This window comes from Mauremys reevesii, linkage group 8 (assembly GCF_016161935.1).
Source record: "Mauremys reevesii isolate NIE-2019 linkage group 8, ASM1616193v1, whole genome shotgun sequence".
Lineage (NCBI taxonomy): Eukaryota > Metazoa > Chordata > Testudines > Geoemydidae > Mauremys > Mauremys reevesii.
In genome coordinates this window covers 23,046,650-23,068,769 of record NC_052630.1, presented here as the reverse complement: position 1 = coordinate 23,068,769, position 22,120 = coordinate 23,046,650, and the positions used below count along the sequence as shown (strand labels likewise).

General features: G+C 41.1%; 1 protein-coding gene across 10 annotated transcripts in view; it reads left to right on the top strand.

Annotated features, from left to right (window-relative positions):
- The window catches only part of ATP10B (ATPase phospholipid transporting 10B (putative)), a 396,549-nt gene that overhangs the window by 189,761 nt on the left and 184,668 nt on the right, over positions 1-22,120 (top strand). For 2 of the 10 annotated variants that reach the window (XM_039485885.1, XM_039485880.1), the window contains one exon: positions 1,503-1,647. The exons of the other annotated variants lie outside the window; for them this stretch is intronic. The gene's annotated coding sequence lies outside the window, so the exon portion shown is untranslated. The remainder of the gene's footprint in view (positions 1-1,502; positions 1,648-22,120) is intronic. 10 annotated transcript variants of the gene reach the window in all.

Sequence of the window (22,120 nt, the reverse complement as noted above, 5' to 3'; positions counted from 1 at the left end):
AGCATTTTCAAGAACCTTTAGCTATGCTGGCAGGAATTTTATGTTAGTGGGATATAAATTAGGAATCGATATGTTTCTGTCTAGAGTTTATCTAAGGTGACTTTATACTACAAGAACCTATAATTGCTTGCAAAGTAATTTCTAGTACAATTGTTTACTTGAGGGTATCAGCTGGACCTCTGAATGCATACAAAAAGCTAAACAAGCATTCAGACAACTCAAGACTCCAGTTTGAGCCACTTTTCTCTAGTCTTCTTCAAAAATAAAATAATAATAAAATGTGTTACAGTGTCTGTCAGTAATGAAGTTTGTAGTTTTATCTGAGGAGTGGAAGGACTCCACAGTTGTTACTTGTGTAATTTCTTACCTCTCACCATGCCCCTGGCAAATCTGTTTTGCATGCAATGGGGCAGACTCTCATTGTCTCTCTCACTGAGGCCAGCTACCCTCCATGTGCACAGTTTGATCCAGGTTCTCACTAGACATGGCTCCATGCAATGATCTCCCACCCTCCTTCCCCGCAACACACACACTCTCCTCCTCCCTTGCGGAGTATTCCTCCCAGAAGGATAAGGATCCTCTGCTGGGGATATGCGTGCCGAATCTGTTGGGTTGGGTTCTGTGTGTGTTGAAATATGAACTACTTCCTCTTATGCCTAAGCCTGACCTGGAGTGCCCTTTCATTGATATTGCCTGGAGGGTGTATGGAGTGGAGTATGTAGGTTTGGAGAGGGATGAATTAATTCCACAGTCAACTCTTTCATCTGCAGCTTTCCATTTTTTATATATTGTCCCTTCACCTTTGTAGAGAGATGTTTTTGGAAGATTATAATTTAGAGAGGCTCCCTCAAAAGTGGAAGTATTGTGAATATAGGTATTTAGAGATGTGCCCTGGAAGCTGGGATTGAGAAAACAGTGTAGCTGTGTACAGACATTCGCCAGAGAAGCATTATAGTTTGTTTCATTAAAAGTTTTATTCCTTTCTCATTCACTCGTTTGTAGTTTGATGAACCCCAAGACCATTACAACCTTCACCTGTTTAATGCTAATGTTAAAGTGTGTGTTACTTGGAGGTGGGTAGTATCTCAAAGTGTCAGGATGGCACCTGGGCAACTCTGAAAGAGCACATGTTTGAGCTCAGGGGCATGGTTGACCTTTTCTATGTCAAGGTAAATGGGTGGGGGAAGCCGCTGGCTCATGTCAGTACTTAACTTCATATTTCACTTAGTCAAATGTTTGAAGGAGGTAAATCACCTTCCTGTATCATCAGTACAATGCAAAAGCCACACTGTTAACATTGTCCAATATTAGTACATGGCCTTATCTCTTTCCTGTACTCTTAATAAAAATATGCCAGTGATGAGTGAGGTTTGAGACCAGTTATCTTTCTAGAAATTCCAGTTTCACCTGTTGCTGCAGCAGATCCATTAGAGCTGTTAAAACTTTTGCAAGTGAAGTAAGATGAGGCTTCTTTACTACAGTATCCCTTTTTTTTTCAAAAGGGCTGAAGGACTGAGAGAGGATTGTTTCGTTTCCACCACCAACCCCTCATCCTATCAGAGCTAGTACTGTGTGACAGCTTACATAAATTCATTGTTGGGAAGCTTCAGGCAAATGAGTTGGGAGGAGAGGCAAGGAATCTGTTCAGTAAGTAATACCCACCCCCAAAGGGGTTGTAGGAAATATGCTTTATTACATTATTCCAGATAATCAATCATTGTTGTTCAGAGTACCTACTACATGTCAAACACATTGCAGAACGGTTGTGAGAAATAGCCCCTTCTTCAAAGAATTTACTATTCTAGTCAGGCTGTCTTATTTGCTTGTACATGTTTGTATTCTGCATTTTTTATTTCCTTTTGTTATGGAGTGCATACTCCCAAAAGTTAATTTTCACATTTGAAATGGAGAGAAATAAGTGGATCTTTGAGAGAGGGAGAACTGCAATTGAGTAGAGAGTAATATTTTATTTGATCTTTTGAGGGGAAAGTTCAGATAATTATCTAGACTATGCAGTGCTTTTCTGTCAGCCTTGATACATAATGAGAAACTGCTGGTAGATATCCATAGGGAAAGTTACCTTGAATTATCACATTGAATTTTATGCTGTACAGTTTCTGTTTGAATGAATAAATAAAAATAGATAAAGATAGAATAGTTGAACATGTGCATATGGTGAGTCACAACCAAGACTGAGAAAAGATGACAGAGACACTATCTTGGATACTGATCTCCAGAGAGAGATAAAGAGACTGACCCATTGCAATGGTAATGCAGCACCAGGCAGTCTCTTCAGTGTTGCTCTGAACACAAATGGATTGTTCTCAGAAAGCTATGATCAGGGAGTTTCCCGGTGGAGAAAAGGAGCTTCATTTGTCTTTCCAAAAGAATGGAAACATGTCGGGGAAGAAGGGCAAATAATGGATGACATCAAGAAAGCTGAGGTGTTTAATGCCTGTTTTGTTTGTTTTCTCTAAAAAGACGAATAGTGATAGGTACTCAAAACAATTAATATTAACAACAAGAGGGAAGGAATGCAAGCCAAAATAGGGAAAGAGCAGGTTAAAGATTATTTAGATTAGTTAGATATAATCAAGTCAGCAGGGCCTGATGAAATTCATCCTTGGGTACTTAAGTAACTAACTTAAGCAATCTGGGAGCTATTAGCACTTATCTTTGAGAACTCCTGGAGTACAAGTGAGGTTCTAGAAGACAGGAGAAGGACAAACACAGAACTTATCTTTAAAAGGGAGAACAAAGAGGACCTGAGGAATTATAGACCAGTCAGCCTAACCTGAATACCTGGAAAGACACTGGAACAAATTATTAAACAATCAGTTTGTAAGCAGCTGGAGGGTAATAGGGTTATAAAGAATAGCCCGCAGGGATTTGCCAAACCAACCTAATTTCCTCCTTTGACAGGATATCTGGATATGGGGAAGCAATAAATGTGATATATCTTGATTTTTAGTAAGGTGATAGGTACACAACTGGTTGAAAGAGCATACTCAAAGAGTAGTTATAAATAGCTTGCTGTCAAACTGAGAGGGCATACCTAATGGGGTCAGTCCTGGGTCTGGTACTAGTCAATATTTTCAATAATGACTTGGATAATAGAGTAGAGAGTATGCTTATTAAATTTGCAGGTGACATTAAAATGGGAGAGGTTACAAGCCCTTTAGAGGACAGGATTAGAATTCAAAACAACCTTGACAAATTGGAGAATTGGTGTGAAAGCAAGATAAATAAAGACAAGTACAAAGTATTTCACTTCAGAAGGAAAAATCAAATGCAGAACTACAAAATGGACAGTAACTGGTTGGAGCAGTACAGCTGAAAAGGATCTGGAACTTATAGTGGCTCATATATTGAATATGAGTCAACAATATGATGCAGCTGTGAAAAAAGCTAATATCAATCTCAACAGTAGTGTTGTCTGTAAGACAAGGGAGGCAATTGTCCCACTCTCCTCGGCACTGGTGAGGCCTCAGCTGGAGTACTGTGTCTAATTCTGGATGCCCCACTTTATGGAAGATTTGGAGAAGTTGGAGAGAGTCCAGAAGAGAGCCACAGAAATAATAAAAGGTTTAGAAAATCTGACCTATGAGGAAAGATTTAAAAATGGGGCACATTTAGTCTTGAGAAAAGAAGACCCGGGGGGAACCTGACAACTATCTTCAAATATGTTAGGGGTTGTTCTAAAGAGAACAATCAATTGTTCTCCACATCCACTGAAGCTAGGACAAGCAGCAGTGGGCTTTATCTGCAGCAAGGGAGAATTAGGTTAAATATTAGAAAAAAATCTTTCTAATTATAAGGGTAGTTAAGACCTGGACTAGGCTTCCAAGGGTGCTTGTGGAATCCCCATCACTGGAAGATTTTTAAAAACAGGTTGGACAACAACTGTCAGGAGTGATCTCAGTTTCCTTGGTCCTGCCACAGTGCTGGGAGCTGAACTTGATGACTTCTTGATGTCCCTTCCAGAAATGTCCCTACTTTTCTATGATCCTATGATTCAGATGGAAATCTTGTCTGTGTCACCTTGAAACTAATGTGTTCTATATGAGGCTACCTTAAATCTATTCAGAAACAGAGGCTTGTTAAGGGCATTTTTCTACAGGCACACTAGATCTGTGCTCTGGGATGTTCATTGGTTGCATATTGGCTTCTGAATTGAGTTTAAGGTGTTGGTATATTGACCTATAAAGCTCTGAATGGCTGGAGGACTCTCTCTCTCTCTCTCCTCCTTCCCCACTCCTTTCCTCAGTGACACTACTGCAGCTGTGCTCTGTGGAACCACTCAAAGTTAAACAATGTTGGTTTAAAAAGAGGAGATGCTGCAAATGCTTTCTCTATGAGGCCAGTTGACTTTGGATCATACTCCCTTGATTGGATCTGAAATTTTTATATATCATTTTTTAAAAAATGTCTGATCTTGAGCTGCATCAGAGCCCATCTATTTTCACAGCCTTTGCAGAGGGTGGGGTATTATTTTCGTGTGATTGAGTTTTTGGTTGATTAATGCTGGTTATAAAGGATAGGGACAGATTTTTGATTTGTGTGTATCTCTTTGTGAATGGGATTTTCAAAAACACCAAAAGGAGTTAGAAACACAAATCCCATTGACTTTCAATGGGATTTGAGTTCCTAAGTCACTTAGGGCAGGATTTTCAAAAGTACATGTGTTTTTATTTTTGATAAAAAGCATGGGGAATAGGTTTTTTTACATGTGGGAAAAAATCACGTACACATACTAATAAAATATCCTAATGCAGTAATTCTGCAAAGAGTACCACAAGTTTTGTCTTTGCCTCCCAGCTGTAGGAGTTGGACAAATGAATCATACATCCAAGCAGTTATAAGCTCTCATATCCTATTTCTGCAGTACTGGGGATCTCTAGAGTATATTCAAATGTTTACCTCTAATGTTGTTTTGCTACGGATTGTGTCTCAAATGTTCTTGTAAAGTTCTCCGGATGCAGACTTTAGAAATGGTAACCCCACCACGAACCTCTAGTCTTGTTCAGATGTTGTGTAACTCTTGCTAGAACTCATTAACTTTTTAAGGAGGCTGCAATGAAAACACACAGATTTCAGGAATCCACCATCTTAAGAGCCAAAAATACCAGTCAGATGTTTATTACAAATCACAGTAATTGCATTATCTTTTTTTGCCTGTATTCCTTACTGAAGGTTCTTTGGCACTATGTTAAAAAAGAAAATGGGCTACTTGGATCTGAATCTTAATTCTAGCCTTACTGATCACACAGCAGGACACAATTTGTTAAAAATATAAATTAGTTCTCACTGTGTAAATTTCACCACTTTCTAATCTTTCCCTCTAATTTCTATATTGATTTGAATTAATTGTTATTCAAGGAATCACAAGCTCTTCCCTATGACCTTCTCATGACTTGCACTGATGCTCTGTCATACTTGATTTGCATTTTAACTGTCAACGGTTTTTCAGCATCAATTACTGGCTAGAAAGGAGATTTTTGTTTGAGTAGTTCAGCTCAGCACTCTTTAAAAGTCTCATATTTCAAAGATCTGGAGTAATCTATTTTTAAAGTATATTTAATGTTTTGATAGAGCTGAATTTAAAACAGTGTGACGCTGTAGTCTCTTGATTCTGGGATGGCCAGATGCGGAAGGTTAGGCTTGTGCTTAAGGCACTAAACTAAGACTAAACTAAGTCTATGGCAGTGCAGGGTTCCATTCCAAGCACTGCCATAGACTTCCTATGTGATGCTGGCTAAATCTGTGAATTTCTCCATGCCTCAGTACCCAATTTTCTGTGGGTAGATTATTTCTCTGCCCCTCTTGATTATATAAATTGTAAAGCAGGGATCGGCAACCTTTGGCACGTGGCCCGCAGGCCAGGCTGGCTTGTTTACCTGCTGTGTCTGCAGGTCTGGTCAATCAATCACGGCTCCCACTAGCCACCGTTCGCCGCTCCAGGCCAACGCGGACTGCGGAAGCTGCTCAGGCCAAGGGATGGAGCGGCAAACTGCTGCCAGTAGGAGCCGCGATCGGCCGAACCTGCAGATGCGGCAGGTAAACAAACCTCTCGGGCCTCGTGCCAAAGGTTGCTGATCCCTGGTGTCAAGTCTTACAGAGCAGGGGATATTTTAGTATTGCTGTGTGTACATGGCTTTCCACAATGGGGCCCTGTAACTGGTTTAGGTTTCTAATATGTAATGTAATAAATCTCTTAATAGCAGAGACAAGCAGGCTAGGGATGGTCTTATTACTAGATTTCTAATAATTGACTAACTTTCAGTGATGTCACACAGTCTCATCTAGTGGGTAGAGCAGAAGACTAGCTGTGTAATAAGTCACTTAGCCCATCTGTGCCTAAGGGCTTATCTATGCAGAGACTTAGTGTGGGACAAGCTGGGGTGTGAATATATAGCAATTAGCCTGCTGCTTGCTAAGTTGCTGTGTGGATCCTGCTACTGTGCACTAAAAGTTCTTCAGTGCACTTTGACGTGCACGACATAGTGTGAAGTTCCCAAATGGTTATAGATCTGTTTATAAGTATCTGAAAGAGTACTTGAGAGTATCATGCCAGAGTGATTTTTCAAAGCTAGGGTATCCTAGAGACCGTCTAGAACAGGCATATGAAAATTAGTTCTTTTATATGGAGCTGCAAACACCTGATTGGTGGGTTAGAGTATCTAATTGAAATATAGTGAGACTGTCAATGAGACTTATTCATCTTTATCTACCCAGGTGGTATATTCAGATGCTTTAAGCTTGCTATTAACTGTGAAACAAATAAATAGGTGAACAAACCAGCATGCTCTAGTACCATTACAATGTCAGAGTTCAGAGAGTTACCAAAAGGCAACTGTTGGGAGCCCACAAATTAACTTGACCATTGTCTGTTTTTCAGGGATGCAAACTTCCAGTTAGAATAACTTACTTCACTGATTTTCTGCAGCCTGTTGATTAAGAGACAGTTTAACCCTATGATTTTAGGATCAGTACAAAGGTGATCTGTATGTTTGTATCTCCAGAGACTACTGGACTGCCAGTTTGCTTGTGAGATGGATGACTGATCTTTTGACATGACTGTCTGAAAGTGTTTCTTTCAATTATCTGAGTGACTGACAACTCAAAAGATTACACATGGAAGCATCCTTGGTTATGTATAAATCAGTTTGATCAGCAAACATGGAAGTGCATCTGATTCTCTGTATTTGCTAATGATGTACACACAGATAAGAATGATTGGTTATTTTGACCAGCCTTATCTCACATGATCAAACTATAATCAATAGCCGGTATGGCAGCAGATTTATGGACCTTGGGCATGGTATAATAGCCAGCATACAAATTAAAAACAGTACAAAGTGCCTTTACTTTTATTCTCAAGTGTCCTTGAGATGCATTAGCTGAACTGGATAACATAACATAACATAACAAAATAGAGATAAATAGAGATAAACAGGTTTGTAATAAATCTAAATGAAACAAATTGGAAATAATTAATGGATAGGATAATCTAGACATTAGGTTGAAATGGAAGGCAATAGATTTCTCTTTCCCTCTGCAAAGTGAAGCTTTTTAGCAATGTAAATATAGCCAGTCTGTGTATTCATAATACTGAAAACAAAATTCAGCTTTCTGTATTTCCTTACATAGAACCCTTTAGTGTTGTTACTTCTGTCGCTTCTAATTTGAGACTCTAAGATGGAAAGCAAGAATAGAGGTCGAATACAGTCTGTTTAGTACAAGCTGTAAAAGTGAAACATTGCATGCTTAATGTTTGTTTGCATTGTAGTGATATGTACAATATATAATACCAAATGGCAGTTCCACAGCTTCATTAGATAGTAGTTTAAAAAAAAATCTTACATATTTCTTTAAAATATATTTGCAGCACATTTTTATTAACCTTTTGAAATTAGTACAAAACCTGTACATTCCAGAATCATGTTTTGTGCATTGCAAAGATGAGAAAATCACTGTAAGTTCAGAGAGCTTTTAGAACATTAGTTAAATTATCACAATACTTATGTATATTTATGTGCATACATTTCACTTTAACAGTTTTTAGTGTAACATACTTTTGACTCCATGTTCCTTTTCTTAAATCAATGGCAGTAGGGGAGTCCGGTAGTTAGATTGTGCCTCTTCCCAGTATAATGAACAGGTTATTTTCCTTCCATCCCTCCCCCCCATTTGGAAGCTACCATTTTGTGGTCCAGAATTTAGGCTTTTTTTTTAAATAAAAGAGTCACTAGCTCTTTCAATTGAGAATGTAACCTTTTAAAATTGAGACAGAATGAAGGGTAAATGGTGAGTCTGCAGACAGTTGAAACAATTGCTTTGAGAATTATGGACTTTCCTCATTCATCTCACAGTGGTGCTAACTCTGAAGTCAAATGACAGATTAAATATTTCACAGCTGACCAAAAGGAGAGGAAGGAAAAGACAGCCATACAGACCTGTTGCCTCTCTCATTATGGCTGGGAGGCTCCATTTTATAGCTACTTCCCAGACGGCTCTGACTAGGCACTTCATTCTCCTGGTTTGGAGAACTGAAGTGATATCCTGTGCTGTTTCTACATGAGTGGGGCCACTCTAGATGGACTCTAACAGTAGGAACTAGCTGCGAGGACTGTCTACACAGATATATAAGCTAGAGCACAGCCCACTACCCAGCCATAGCCATAGACTTGGAACTGGGACTAGAGCAATGCTGGATAGCGCTTTAGCCATCTCTCTTGGGCTGCAGAGGCTTACTATCAATTACCAGTAAACAGCAGGCAGAACGCTCCAGCAGGGGAACAAAGCACAGCCAGAGCTGGGCATTTGTTTATGGCAGGAAGCATTTGACCCCTCACCCATGCTGGGACAAGAAATAACCAGCAACCCAGCTCCAGCCCTCTACTGCTCCAGGACAAGGAACAAATGGGGCAGAATCTCAAGGAGCTGCTGGAGTCACCCAGGGTGATTCCAGAGCCAGCTCGGAACAGAGCAATTCCTGTGTTCCTGCAGCCGTATCACACTTAAGTTCTGGTAATTATTGTCATTTATGTAAATAAGGCAAGGTATAGTCTCCAAATATGCAAATGTGGGCTCAGGTAACTTAAATAGAATTGCCACATTTCCTAACCTTCAGCCTTAATAAGATATGTTGGTATTATGAAGGTGAAATGAGACTTAAGTCATAGTTTAACTCCGAGTTGGAGAGCATTGCTTTTTGGGCTGAATTTAGGTGAATACTACTAATTTTTCCTTCTTTTTTTTTTTTTAACCCCTTCTGATTGACTGTTGACCAATGCTGTTACACTAATCCTTCAGGCTGCACTATGTATATTTCTGGTTATAGTTAAATCTTCATTGTGAGGAAGCAGATGCAGTCTATGCCATTTTAAATGTTCCAATTTTTAAGGACTTGATAAACTTGTTTCATGGCATTATGTGGTTGGGCAGCATGGAAACTTAAAGCTTTTAGTTGGATAATTGCTATGACCTTAAAGTTAGGATTTCCCTCTGTAAAACAGTGGATGTGAACTTTTTTGATGTAGAAAAATTTCATTTTTGTACAAGATGAAAGCTTAATGATTAGTTCAGTGCCTAACCTTGTACCATTTTCAAGTTCTGAATTAATGCAGTCCGGATTACCAGGGAATTCCAGATCGTTAAAAAAATGAACTGTTATATTAAGTCACTAATCAAGCAAATCAGATATGTTGTTTTCTTTTTAGATACTACTATAATTACCCTTAACAACATCTACTGAATGTTTCATTTCATTTCATTTGAACTGATGGCCTTTTTTTTCTTACCATAAATATATGAAATTATTTCAGTTCTGTTTACCTCCTAAATTGCAAATATTTTTCTTATTTTGATACTTGTTACTATGTTAGAAGTGCAATTTTTAAATTCTTTAGTTTAAACTGATCAAATATACCTAATATGTTTTTTTGACAGTGATTAAAATATACCTAATTTAACTGCAAGATGTGACTAAGAACATATTAAGTGTCACAGTCAGGGACCCGTTGGGTTCAGATTAGGTATTACTTCACTTATACTAGGGTTAAAATGGGGAGGAAAAGAAGTGGTGACTTTTTTTTACATTCTGGGTCTTATTCACATGAGATGCCACTCAACAGACTGTGCAGATCTTCATAAATGAAAGTCTTTCTCTGCTTTTTCATGCTTGGATCATCTATAAAATACAGTAGTTATCAATGTTGACATCATCAGGCTTTGGCACCAATAACCTACTGAGATGAATAGGTGTCGATCACTGCTCTCAGGATTGCTGTTTTAAGTACTCTAAGTCTGTGCACTCTGGCAGACATTACTGCACCTGTTTATAATGTGAATTTTTAAGACCTACAGATATAATACTGTGTAAATGAGAGATTAGATTCTAGAGCACAAAATGGATGACTTCAGAAAAGGCTTGCTGAGCTAAAGCAAACTAGTTTAATTCAACCCCTACTTGTGCTTCCCGATAATGAGTTTTAAATGATAACTCTTATGCACTAAGGTTTGCAGTCTCTCAAAAGTGTTTGTGTCTCCAGCTAATCCCCTCCATTATCCGAAAAAGAGAGATATCCATTCTCGTTGCTGACTTTATGGAGAATGTGCTAAAATTGACATGTTCTAATGACTGAGTTAGGCAACATCATGTCTGGGATGTCTGTCTGGGATGTTTATCTTCTAAAATGTTTGTGGGTTGTTTTTGAGAGTTAAATTTTGTGGTAATTTTTAGGTGTCAGAAATGCTCCTGAATGATAACATTTTATATTGGACGAAACACTGGCACAGGTTGGAGGTGATGACCATGTTGGAGACTATCAGATGCTTCCCAATGAATGGGCTGTAAGTTAGGTGGAAAGGTACCACTTCATACTGTGGCTGCAAATATAAAATGCACCAGGGAAGCAGGAAGGAAACTACAAGGTGGGCAAATGCCTCAGAAGATAAGAACTTTGCCACAACTACTTTGTTGTATAGTAACAGCCATTCCTAAAATGACTTCTCAGTTTGGCTATGCCTGTTCTAGTTCAGACTTGGCAGAGTTTGTTAGACACCAAAGAGGAGTATGAAAAGAGCAGTTTTCAACTGAATGCCAAGAAATCCCATCAGACATGTGGGACTGTATCCGATGGACAAAGTTAATGTGTCTGATGGTCTTTCTGATAAGGAAGAGCACAATTCTGAAAGCAGGCCTGGAGATTAAACCCAGAGTGACAACTGCATTAATGGACAGGTCCCTGCAAAGATAATTCATATTTCCAATTGCTAGTGTATATTTTCCAAATGGTATGATACACTAGTCTTGAAGGGTCTGCTATCCACTACAGATCCCAAAAGCTTGTTTCTATTAATTCTTCTGGCAATGTGTGTTATAACAAATTCTGTCATCTACTGTACTAAATCCTTTGGAGTATGGTAAAAGAGAAGATGTGTTTGGATTCTGTGAATACAGCTGATTTCTTGAGACACTCCAGGGGATGGGGGAAAGGAATTTCACCTTAAGCATCTGTCTGTTGTTGTTGGCATCTGGCAGTCCACGTGCCCACTGCTGGTAAGAAATGAGATGAAAATATACTGTTTCATTTGTAATATTCTCTCCCTAGCTAGCTTCTAGTACCAGCTGTTACTGAATTAAGTAGTAATGATTTGTCCTAAATGGTCTGGTGATTGCTACCTGCCAGAGAAGCATCTGGAAGAAGCTGTACATATTCCTCATTGCCTTTGATTTGATTTGTTTATCTTTCTCTGCTCTCTGTGTGGTCAAATCTCTTGTTCTTTGGTGGGTTACATAGTGACTCTAACACAATCTTCATAAGGGCAGTTTGGCTCTACATCAACCCAGGTTGCATACTAGAGAGACCGTCTGCCTGAGACACTCTTTCCTGGCATTGCTCCTTGCACATGGGAAGTGCGCATCCACTAGGATGGAGCAGATTACTTCCTCTGGTGTGCAGGCTCTGCTTTGCAGGCTGGGACATGTCCGTGCCTCCTTACCACCCCTTTTTCAACATCCTGCTTACTGGGGGAGTAGAAGCGCATGGTGCCTGTGCTCCCCAGAGTGCAGGGATTTCAGGGCACTACTACTGTTGTGAGCAGCCTTCAAATATCCAATCAAGAGGTTGGCTTCTTGCTTTCACCCCTGCCCCTGCACAGTGCAGAAGGGCAGCTTATAACGAGGCCATAGATTTTTTTGATACAGTGAGTTATCAAATGTGAATTCTCCACTCCCCTTCCCCTCTTAACCAATGAGTCAAGGTTTTGATGTCTTGGGAGGACATTCAAACTTAGTCAAATTTTATAATACTAGAGTAGATGTAAAGCAGGGCTTTCACAGACCTCTTGTGCTGGATAGTTATTTTTAGGGAGAAGATGAGGTGGTAGGCGCTCCCTATCAAAATGGCTATGGTTTTTTCAGTGCCAAGGAAAGGGGTTTTTCTCAACTTGCTTCCTAATTCCCCCCCCAAAAAAGGGCAGCTGGAGGCTCATCCACAGTCTCTTCCCTCACAGCCACTGTATTTACATTTGCCAGACTCCACCTTTGTTGCCTGCAAGTGTGGCTTGGAACAGTGTACTCACCATGCAAACTGCCCATGAATGCCATAGTAACTGTGCCCACCAAAGGAACCTCATCTCTACTATGCTGGAAGAATCCCCATCATGTATAAATGGATATTCCCTTCCTTTCCCCTTCACCAGATAAGGTGATTATTACAGATGCTTCCTTTTCAGGCTGCGGGTGGGACTCACATGGATAACCACACAGTGCAGGGCACTTGGACTTTCAGAGAGACCAGCATGAACATCAACATTCTGGAATTGCAGGCAGTCCAGGAACTTTGCAAAGCCTTTCTCCCATTCATTCAAGGTCACCATGTCCTCATCATGTCAGACACTATAATGACAGTTTTTTTATATCAACAAGGAAGGAAGGGCAAAATCCATTCCCCTGTGTGCAGAAGCAGTCACCCTATGGAACTGGCGCATCGGCAGTCAAATCACACTTTCAGCAACTCATCTTCCAGGGGATCATAATGTGCTGGTGGACTCCCTTGGCAGACGCTTTGCTATCGACCATGAGTCAGAGTTACACCACTTTAGTAGATAGTATTTTTGCTCCATGGGGATCCCCAGCAAGAGACCTGTTTGCCTCTCAAATGATCAGAAATGTTCCAGAGGGGCCATGGAACTTCAATCTCAGAGCTACGCTCTCCTCCTTCTGTGATCAGGCCATCTGAACTATGCCTTCCCTCCTTTACCACTCCTACCTTGGGTCCTGTGGAAAATTCATCAAGAAAAGGCGCAAGTCATCCTCATCACCCCCAACTGGCCCAGACAGTTTTGGTGGCCATTGAACTATGTACAAACTACATATCAATAATTCTATGCAATAGGGGAGCGTTGTTTAACTGTTTCTAATGCTGCCATATACATGGGACAAAATACATCTCCTATGTTGCCCTATGCACTGTATTTGGCATGTCCTCATTGAAAAACAATATGTCAGTGGATCATTTGTACTTAAACGAATACTGTAGCTCAAGGCTAAAGTAATATCTTTCAGCTGTACATTTTCACTGTCAGTGGGAATCTGGGATGGTGACCCAGGTGCTGTCTCCTGTCTTCCTAAAATGTAAAACTCATGGCTGAGAAACACTATGCGTATATATGCTGTGTTGAAAAGGTCAATATGAATTTGGAAACTGATGTATGCTTTGGGGCTTTTTCATGTCATTACACTGAGCTCAGAGGTAAATTCATTGTATTTTAGTATAATCCTTCAAACTTAAGGCTATTCTGATTCTATTAAATAGTGTGTCACTGAAAGTTTCTTGAGGACAATGTTTTCTAATACTCAGTGTAAATAAATTCAACAGACCTGGTCTTGTTTAATCTTTCTTTTTCTCTTGAATTGCTGGCACATTACCTTATATCATGTGAAAGGCATTTTGTCCTCTACTGTCAAGCAAGCTTGATATAATAATGGAGCATTCTGAAAAAATCAATCAAATACTATGGCATCCTCGGGGAATATCTAGTTTAAGTGTGAGAATGTGAGTGTGAGAGATTTATGCAGCTTGAAAACCAGCCTGTTTTTTTAACAGCTTGTAATATACACCTCTACCCCAATATAACGCGACCCGATATAACACAAATTCGGATATAACACGGTAAAGCAGCACTCCGGTGGGGGGGTGAGGTTTTGCGTGCTCCAGCGGATCAAACCAAGTTCGATATAACACGGTTTTACCTATAACGTGGTAAGATTTTTTGGCTCCTGAGGACAGCGTTATATTGGGGTAGAGGTGTAATAGGGTCTACCTTTCTGCATTGGGTTGTGTGCAAATATTTAACTTATTACACATTGATCATTGTGCGTTGAAAGATTTTAAACAGTAAACACTTCCACAATTATTTTACCAATTACTGTGGTACTTTTGAAAGTAATTCATTTGAGTTTTATATGTTTACATTTTTTTTCATGTTGTGTTAGTGGTTTGAAGTTTTTTATATTCAATTAATCAATGTCACTTACACTCTTGTAAAGAAGATTTATTTGGCTGTAGTGATGCAAACACCTGTGTAGTTGCTTCACTGCAACTTTCTAACAATAAATTATAAGCTGATTTGTAATATTCCTATTGTTTGGAGGGATCACCTAAAGGTGAAATCAGAGCTACCTATGTGTGAACTCCTGTTTATCATACATTTGTCAGCCAGCCTCTCTTCTTCCTTTCTTTTCCCAAATATACACACACATTCATAACTATGATGTGTACTTATTTGGTGGCATCTTCACATAAACAAGATGACTTCTCATAACAACTTTTAGAATTGGTCTTGGAGATCCAGGGACTGGGTAAACTACATGACAGAGTATTTCAACTATTTAATAAATATTCCATGTGTTCTGCTAGAAAACTTAATGTGAAGTGTATTAGAACTTTGGATTTGATCGTTATCCATGTAAGTAGTAGAAAAGAAATCCAGTCACAAACTTAACTTCTTAGCTTGTTATCCTGCAATATCCTGTCAAAGACTAGAATTGCAGCCGTTGCCCCTGTTGTGTGTTTGTGATGTCCAGTAAAGAAGTTCTTCTAGTGTAGTGGAGGATGTATGCTGATTCACTAATGATTTGTGACTATTTGCAATAACTGTTTCTAGACCTGCACTGGGAAGGAGAATGAATCGTATGAATTTGGGTTTAAGAACAGTGCTTGTAGGCCAAGGGATGGGTTTTGTGATGTCCAATTATAAGCAATATTTGCAGAGTTGATGCGACTCTGAATGAGCACTGAATGAAGGTCAATGGTTATATTTACCATAGAATGGTCTCTTTCAGAAACCATGATTGTTCCATATGCAGTATTATACAACGAGAATATTTTATGAGCTAACATAAAAAATAAGTTATTCAAATTGTTGCACAAAGGAGAATTGTTCTATTAAGCATTTTAAAGAGTTTTTTGTATTACAGTTTTTTAAAATGTAAAGTGTATTTTCATGCTGTACATCTGTTCTACCAAGACAAAGCAGGTTGGCATATCGCAAGAAACTTTCCTATAAGCCAGAACAGAAAAATATCTTTTTAAGAACTGTACATTTGGCGGAGGGAGAGTCCAGGCTCTGCTTGCTTCACACTGATGGGGCAGCTTGCATCAGTTCTCTGGAAATAAGCCCCAACAGGTAATCCTCCTTGATGGTCCATAAATCACTGAGAGGAAAGCATGCTTGACTGATGGGAGTAGTACATGAAAGAGAAGGAATTACAGAGCTGGTTTTTGCTCAAAAACACTTACACTTCTCAAGGATGAAGAGGATAGAAGCTATCATCACACTCTCTGGAATTGACTGGTTGGTTAAGCAGCAGTAGATTCATCTGGGAAAGGATACTGGACACTCTTAAATCTTTAGTCACAAAAGCCCATCATGTATGGATCTGTGTATCACTAAGGAAAACTGGAAAGTTAAGGTTTGCTCTCACAGGTAACCATAATAGGAAGCGGTAATGAGAGGCGACGTTCACATTTTTCCTGACTTTGCTGGTTCAAAAGGTGTAACAAGACTTAGGTCAGTTTAGGCCTCTGTGAGTCATGATGTTGTGCTGTGCAGCTCTAGTCAGTATAAAAATTGATCATGACTCTAATTCAGAGGGGGAGGGGGCTCTCGTGAAGTGATGCCTCCAATATGGTGGTTAACTACCACTTAGTCTTTTGCAGTCACCATAGTTATAAAGTTTCCAATCCTTTGGATACCAGTCCATCTGACATAGCTGGCTCTCCTACCTTTTCCTAGTTTGCTTGTGATCATACCTGACAATATGCGATCGGCGAGCAATGTGTCTGCAGAAGATGTTATTCTGTTACCTATGGTCTCCAATTGTACTGTTTTTCAAAATTCATCCTTATTGCCACCTCATCGTTTGCAGTTTTGGTTATCCAGCCAATTTTTAACATTCTTCTGTGACACCAGAACTTGAACCTCTGAGTTGTCTCTATGTCCTTTGTAAGATTCCGGCTCTCACATCCGTGCAGGAAGGTTGATGTAGCGAGGTGGTCACCCACTCCTGCCCTGAAGGGCTTAAAACAGCCCTTGGAGAGGGCTATGGTAGGGGAAACCTGGGCTGATTGGGGAAGTAGCCACAGCTGGGCCACGCCCCAATCAGGCCACAGCTGGCCCTATAAAAAGGCTGTGAGACTCTCTCTCTAGCCTTTGAGGAGGGGTGGCCTGGCTGCTAGGGAGCATACCTGAGGTGGAGCAGGGCTGGGGGAAGGCCAGAGGAGCTGGGGAGCTCCGGCCTGGAAACCCCCAAGGCTGCAGGCCTAGTATAAGGCCGAATAGGTATTGGGTTTGCAGGGGGGAGCCCAAGGGCAGAGGAAGGCAGCAGGCCCAAACCCTCCTTGCCAGAGATGAGTGGCTTATACTGCAGTCTGCCCCAGGGAACGGGGGCTAGTTGGTGACTGGCAGTAGCCTACGACTGAGGCGAGGTGGGGTTAGGAGGTGGGGGTTCCCCGGGGAGGGGAGACCCTGAGACTGAGGAGTGTCCGGCCAGGGGGCAGCACCCCAGATAACAGGGCACTGGAGTCCAGGGAGGGACACGGGCCAAGCGACAGTGGAACACCGGCCTGCAGAGGGCGCTCCGGAGGCTGGAAAGCTAATTCCCTGAGACAACCAGCAGGAGGCTCCGCCGGGTGAGTCTACACACCTTACAGTTGACACTATGTAGCACTTCAGCAATCTAGTGTGGATGTACAGTTTTAACTTTCAGCAAAACAGAGGTCTTTGAAAGTCAGTGAAAAATTTTTTGCAAGCTTTATCCTTCTCCTGATTTTTGTCGCATCTCCTGTCTGATGATGTTATTCTTCTTAAGTAGGGGAAAGTAATTAATTCAAAAGATATTAAGCTAAAAATCAGTATATTACAACAGTCCTGAAAGTGGGTGAGAAAGAAAATCCTTGAAATCTCTTCCCTTGAAGAATAGATGGATAGTTAACATGTATCTCAAGTATCAGAGGGGTAGCCGTGTTAGTCTGGTTCTGTAGAAGCAGCAAAGAATCCTGTGGCACCTTATAGACTAACAGACGTTTTGCAGCATGAGCTTTCGTGGGATTCACCCACGAAAGCTCATGCTGCAAAACGTCTGTTAGTCTATAACAGGTGCCACATGTATCTCAAGGGACCATTCCAAGTTAAATGACCCATTAACACCCTTCCAGTCATGAGAAGGAAGGGAAGTGGAGGAGCAATTGGCGGGATATGTTAGTCGATTGTCATAAGTCATGAACCCAATGTCTGTTGTTCAGTCCATGATTTAAAAAACAAAAAACAAGTGGGTTATGACAACTATCTGTAACCCACTAAACTCTCCCTGCCCTCTCCTGCTGCTTCCCTCCCTGTCCTTTCCTTCCTATCACTGGAAAGGTGTTAACAGGTCACTTCACCTTGAATGGTCCCTTGAAATGTGTGTTAACTACTTATGCTAAACGGTCAGTTCCACTTTGTATTTAGCTGTGACTCTTTGAGTAAATTTCTCAGATCAGAAGAGTTCTGTGTAGGCTCGAAAGCTTGTCTCTCTCACCAACAGAAATTGGTTCAATAAAAGATATTACCTCACCCAATTTATCTCTCTCATATCATGGGATAGACATATTACAGCAACACTGCATGCAGTATTGGCTCAGAAAGACATTTTGGGGTTTGCTTTCTGAAAAAAATGCTCTGGTATGTAAAATTATTTTGGTGTGTGCCTGTTTCTTTATTACTTGAGAACATGGAGTGAGGCAAGTTACCTGGATATGAGCAAATGTGGGTAAAGGCGGCAGCTAAAACAGAAGATGCTTGAATAGGAGTAGGGAAGGATGAATCACCCGTACATATGGCATTGGTGAGAACTGCTGAAATGCTGTGTACAGTTTTGGTGTTCACGCTTTGAATGTTGGCAAAGTAGGACAGCTACCGGAATGATTTGAGGTCTGCAAAATGCATCACAGTTGCTTAGTGTCTCAGAGAAGATTAAGTGGAGACTTGGTCAAAATGCAGAAGTACCTACTCAGGCAAAAGAGTATCTGATCCTAGAGGGTTCTTTAGTCTATCAGACAAAGTGATAACAAAATCCAATACTTGGAAATTGAAATTAGAAAAACTGAAATTGGAAATAAGGTACAATTGTAACTTTAACCATTGGAACAGTCTGACATGGGATGTAGTAGAATTTGTATCATTCAAAGTATTTAAATCAAGCATCCAGTGACATGCTGTAGTCCCCCTTAAATTACTGGGCTTGATGAAGTAATTACTGGGTAACGTTCTATGATCTATGTTTTATGCAGGAGGTCAGACAAGATCACAGTGATCCGTTCTGGCATCAAATATAGGAGCTAATGAAAAAGGCAGCTATTAGCCCACTTGATGATTTGTGGTGCAAGTGAAATGATAGAAGAGGGATGTAGAAAAAGAGAAAGTGTGGCTTTGTGATTTAAGCAGGGCTTTGGAGCAGAGCCCGGAGCTGGAGCCCGGAGCAGTGGAGCTGCAGGTTTTTGCCTTGAGCTGGAGCGAAGCTGGAGCATAGCTCCAAAGCCCTGGATTTAAGGCAGTGGAATGGCACTTGGAAAACCTGTGTTCTTCTGTGTTCTTGGGCAAGTCACTTAATTTCTCTGCCTCAGTTCCCCATCTGTAGAATGGGGGTAATAGTTGTCTATTTTGATGGTAAGATCTTTGCAAAAAAGATTTTCTCTGTGTGTCTGTATGATGCTTTGCACAGCAGGGCCCTGATATTGGCTGGGGCCTTTATCTACTACTATGGTAAATACACACAGAAATATTATGTATCAGTCAGACTAACATGAAACTTAGTAAAACATGAGCATGTCATATAATAGAGATGGCCAGAAACTAGAATTCCCTTCCTCTGGGAAATTCTGAAATCTCAGAAACAAAAAGTCATTCCAAAATGGAACAAAAATTAAATTTCCCACAGAATGGGAATTCTGAATTTGTGGGGGGAGTAATGAGGAGAGGCGGAGGGGAATCCGACATCTTTGTTTTGACCTTTCTGAAATGTCTCCAAGGCTACCCAAGCTCCTGAAGTTCCAGCGGCTTGCCAGGTGGGCTGCCTCTGAGTCCAGGCTCTGAGGCATTCTGCCTGATGGCTCTCCCAGAGCTAGGAACCCTGGGAACCCCAGCGGACTCGGCTGCAAGGGGTTCCAGTGTTCCCCGTATCATGGCATCCTGTCAGGCAGACTCCCTGGGTATTAGAGCTCCTAGTGACTCCAGGGAAGTCTTTCAGCCCCAGGAGGGACACTTGTGTGTCATGACCCCCTGGGTCTTGAGTCTGGGTCCACTGGGTTCCTAGTTGACTGTTGTCTCTCTGCTCCCATCTAGTGGTTTGTTATTAACTAACTGAGCAGAAGAGACTATGAAACCTGAACTTACATCCTGGAGGGCTTCCCTGTGCCTGATTGGAGCAACACCATGAATTCTGATGCATCAGGGCTTCCTGTTTAACCCAAAGAGGCACAGGGAGTTGTTTGCACAACTGGATTCTATCTGGCTGCTACTTTGGACCCTGCCTTCTTGCCTGACTCCTGAATGCTGGTTCCCTCTTTGTTCCACCTTCCTGCCTTGTTCCTGATCCTTGCCCCTTGTCTCTGATTCTGACTCTGACCACTAGACCCAACTGCCTACATCCTGACCCCCACACTGCATTGTCATTTCATATTAGCCAAAGGCGCGTCCTCACTGAGCTAGGGATTTAGGATAGGAGGCTGATCCAAGAGCCTTCTCCACTCTTTTCAGGGACCTCCAATTTCCCCCTCTTTTTCCATTCTCCCTCCTCACTCCTTTTATCACAGCTATGGTGCAACATGCACCTTCAGCCTGTTCTGAAGGGGATTCCTCTTGTGAGGACTGTGCTCAGGAGGTTGGGGGGAGGGAGTATTCCTGACCATTAAGCAAATCCTGGAATCATAGTGCAGCAAGTCTGAACCTGACTTGCCTCTTCCCTTGCTAGGATCCTCTCCGGTGGTCGGAGTTGTCAGTATGACCTATCTTACAACCAGTTCTTGCCTTATCCCTCAGGTTGGGAACAAGTGAAGGAAGGTGTGAAGTACAGTAGGAGGCAGGGAAGAATTAGCATGGAATTGAGAGGAGGAGCGAGGAGAAAGTGGAGCCACAAGGAGTGATGGGGAGCGTAAGGCTACTACATCCCAGTGTATCTGCAGATGGATGTTGCAGGTCCCAGCTGAGAGGGAGATGGCTGGGGAGGGGCAGGAGATGGGATTTGGAGCACATGTGGTATCTTGTTCTCTTTATGGGGGCATGGAGAGAACACATAATAAGGAGAATGTTGAGGACACATTTACTAACATTTTGGCCCTTGGTGTGTTAAATATTAATGCCTCCCTAACTGTTGGTGTCCCTATGGGATACTTGCAAGAAACTATCAATATTTGTTTGCAGCCCTGTTGTTAAGCTGCCCAAAATGAGGACTGAGCTAAGTCCTTTGTACTTTTCAGAACAATCTTCAGTATATTTGCAGGCACACTTAGGCTCTGTATTCACAGAGGATCAGGATGCGTACTGAGACTGTAGGAGAGAGATGTGCAACTGAACAAGAGGTGGCAGATGCTATGGTTACAAATCAGAAGCAAGTCCTTGTGGAGACTTTAAATAGGTATAAAGGTTAACTGGATGCAGACTTACTAAAAATCTAACTGTCCTATGCTTACATTGATGATAGCAGGAGCTGGATGCATGGATTAAAGGGCTGGCCCTTAAGGCAAATATCTCCTCTTCACCTTGAACTCTTATGTGCAGTACAGATCTGAGGCATATTCTGTCCTTGTTCCCTGTGCAGAACTTGCAAGGATTTCAGTATCTACCTTTGGAGTCACTCCAGTGCAGAATGCCAAAAAGGGTGGAGAGGAGAATTGTACTCTTGAAATACAAACACAATCAGATTAATGCATGAGGGGGGAGAAGCACTTTGATGTGTATTAGTTGGTGACTGTACTAAATGCTAGGAATATGTTACACCAGATGTAGAGATTAGACATGTTTCCCTGAGAGAGAGGAAGGAAGAGAGAGACAAAACCTCTGAAGTCAGTGAAGTCAATCTGGTTTTGCACTGGTGTAACTGAGAACAGAATCTACCCCAGTGTTATAGCATGAGATGCACTTAAACATTTGCATTTTCTGTTCACCTAGTAAGAAATGGCCAGTATGGGTACAAAAGAGAAAATTCTTATTCATTCAAACTCTTGCCCAAGTCTTTTAAGGCTAGATTTCTGTTTTTCATAATGAAGTGCATGTGGCTGAATTTATGGATTTTGAGGAAGGTCTTTGCTAAAGTTCCACTTCACGAGCTCTTGCGTCAGCTGAAAGCTGCAGCTAGCCAATGGAGGATGTCAGAGTGGATGCAGAGGATAAAGACTGGCTATAAAATGGGAACAAGTAACTGCTTGTCAGAAAAGCTCTTCGAAATTGGAAAGTAGTACTAAACAGGGTCCCAAAGAGGGTAGTCCTTAGGCATCAACAGTGTCTAATCTATGTACATGACTGACAGGGAGAGTGAACTAGTTAGTTGCTGATGAAAGTAAATTTGGAACAGCAG